Below are 3,092 nucleotides of genomic sequence, written 5' to 3' on the forward strand. Positions count from 1 at the left end.
TTTTCTGCCCTGCTTTTTCCCCATCTTTATGGTTTTATCTGCCTTTGGTCTTTGATGATGGTGACATACTGATGGGGTATTGGTGTGGGTGTCCTTTCTGTTTGTTAGTTTTCCTTCTAACAGTCAAGACCCTCAGCTGTAGGTCTGTTGGAGTTTCTTTGACATCCACTCCAGACCCTGTTTACCTGGGTATCAGCAGCAGAGGCTGCAGAAGATAGAATATTGATGAACAGCGATTGTTGCTGTCTGATTCTTGCTCTGGAAGCTTCATCTCAGGGGTGTACCCAGCCGTGTGAGGTGTGAGGTGTCGGTCTGCACCTAGTGGGAGATGTCTCCCAGTTAGGCTACTCAGGGGTCAGGGACCCACTTGAGCAGGCAGTCTGTCCGTTCTCAGATCTCAACCTCCATGCTAGGAGATCCACAGCTCTCTTCAAAGCTGTCAGACAGGGATATTTACATCTGCAAAGGTTTCTGCTGCTTTTTGTTTAGCTATGCCCTGTCCCCAGAGGAGGAGTCTACAAAGGCAGGCCAGCCTCCTTGAGCTGTGGTGGACTCCACCCAATTCGAGCTTCCTGGTGGCTTTGTTTACCTACTTAAGCCTCAACAATGGCAGGCGACCCTCCCCCAGCCTCACTGCCGCCTTGTAGTTAGATCTCAGACTGATGTGCTAGCAATGAGGGAGGCTCCGTGGGCATTGGACCCTCTGGGCCAGGTGTGGGATATAATCTCCTGGTGTGCCGCTTGCTAAGACCCTTGGTAAAGCATAGTATTAGCGTGGCAGTTACCCGATTTTCTGGGTGTTGTGTGTCTCAGTTTCCTTTGGCTAGGAAAGGGAATTCCCTTTCCCCTTGTGCTTCCCAGGTGAGGCGATGCCTCGCTCTGCTTCAGCTCTTGCTGGTCAGGCTGCACCTGCGGTCCAATGCCAACTCTCCGACACGCACCAGTGAGATAAACTCGGTACCTCAGTTGAAAATGCAGTAATCACCCATCTTCTGTGTCACTCACGCTGGGAGCTGGATGCTGGAACTGTTCTTATTTGGCCATCTTGGGCGTGTCCCCCCTCTACTTGTATTTTCAAGGTAGCTTTGAGTAGTATTTATGTTATTATATTTGGTGTTACTTTACCCTCCATTTTGAACTATTTATTCATTTTGGTGAATCAAGGAAGTAACACAACTAAATAACTTTAAAAAGCGGTGAAATTTAATAAAATGTATACAACCAGAAATGAACAACATAAAAGTGTACTAGTTTAAATGATTGTTACCTATTTATTTATGGATTTGGCAAGATGAACTTATCTATACAGTTTTGAAACAGAAACATAATCATTAAAAACATAAAAATTATTAAGAATATGATATTTGGGAAAATTATAGTAAAAACATAATACATGTCAGATTAGAAACTTTAAAACTGTGACAATAGCAAATATTGCTGAGATTATGGAAAAACAGGAAATATACATTTGATGGGGAGGTAAATTAATACAACCCCTTTGAAAAATGTGTCAGTTTCTAGAAAAAAAGCTATAATGTGTATGATTTTTTACCCAGCAATTCTACTGTACTTATACGCATTTTAAATGATACAAATGAGCACAGGAAAACATGCCCAGAAATGTTTATTGTGGTATTGTTACTGTGAAAAAGTAGGAAAAAAAATTTATTGAGAAAAAGAGAAGTAATTCCATGAAAAAATAAATGAAAGGCTTGCAATCCAGATATTTGATGTTATGAAATATGGATTTAAAATAATTTTAATTAATATGTTTTTAAAAATAGGCACCAAAATGGAAAAGTTTGCCAGAGCCCTGGACTTGATGTAAAAAAAGCATAGGCTGGGCACAGTGGCTCACACCTGTAATACCAGCACTTTGAGAGGCCCAGGTGGGTGGACCACCTGAGGTTGGGAGTTCGCGACCAGTCTGACCAACATGGAGAAAACCTGTCTCTACTAAAACCACAAAATTAGCCAAGCGTGGTGGTGCATGCTTGTAATCCCAGATACTCAGAGGGCTGAGGCAGGAGAATCGCTTGAACCCGGGAGGCAAGGTTGCAGTGAGCTGAGATCACACCATTGCACTCCAGCCTGGGCAACAAGAGTAAAACTCTGTCTCAAAAAAATTAAATAAATAAATAAAATAAAAAAGCATAAATAGAAATCCTAGATAATTGAAAAAAATAACTTCTAAAATTAAGACTTGGATGGATGGTGTAAATTAGATTGAGCAGGAAGCGAGGCTTAGTGTATGGAAAGATAGGTCAGATAAAAATGATATAGGATCACGCCAGAGAGAAAAATTGATGAAAAATGTACAAAAGAACATAAGAGGTAAGTGAAGTCAGGTGAAAAATTCTATTGGTGATATAATTGGAATCTCAGAGAGACAGAAGAAAGAGAATGAAGTAAAACTTTCTAGGACTGATAAATTCACGAAGTCATATATTCAAGAGAACCACAAGGCAGGAAATACATAAAGAACACTATACTTAGGTACATATACCAAACTGCTGGAACCGAAAATCTAAGAGAAATATTCTTAAAAACCGCCAGGCAACAAAGCACATTATCTTCACAGGATCAATAAGATTGATAATGGGCTTCTCAATGGAGAAAAATGGAAGCACATTTTTGGAAGAATGTAATAGAATGTTTTTAAGGTGCTGAAAGACAAAAGAAAACCCGGCCTGGGATTTTAAATCCAGTGAAGAAATGCCTCAAAAATTAAAGTGAAATAAAGATGGATCTTAATAAAACAGAAACTGAAATAATATATTACAATAGATCCACATTAAATGAAATAATAGAAATAGAAATGAAACCAATAGATCCACACTAAATAATACATTATCAACAGATCCACACTTTCCTTTCAGGTAGAAGGGAAATGATCAGAGCTGGGGACACAGGTATTAAGAAAATGAAATAAAGGACATTAAAAACAATAAATATGTAACTTGAATCTGATATTTATAGTATAAAACAGTAGTAACAGTTTTTATCAGATTGAAATATACATATACATAGAATTAAAATGCATGACAATACTATCACAAGAACTGATGAACCATAAATAGAATTAAAATGTT

The sequence above is a fragment of the Piliocolobus tephrosceles genome, chromosome 4 (assembly GCF_002776525.5).
Source record: "Piliocolobus tephrosceles isolate RC106 chromosome 4, ASM277652v3, whole genome shotgun sequence".
Lineage (NCBI taxonomy): Eukaryota > Metazoa > Chordata > Mammalia > Primates > Cercopithecidae > Piliocolobus > Piliocolobus tephrosceles.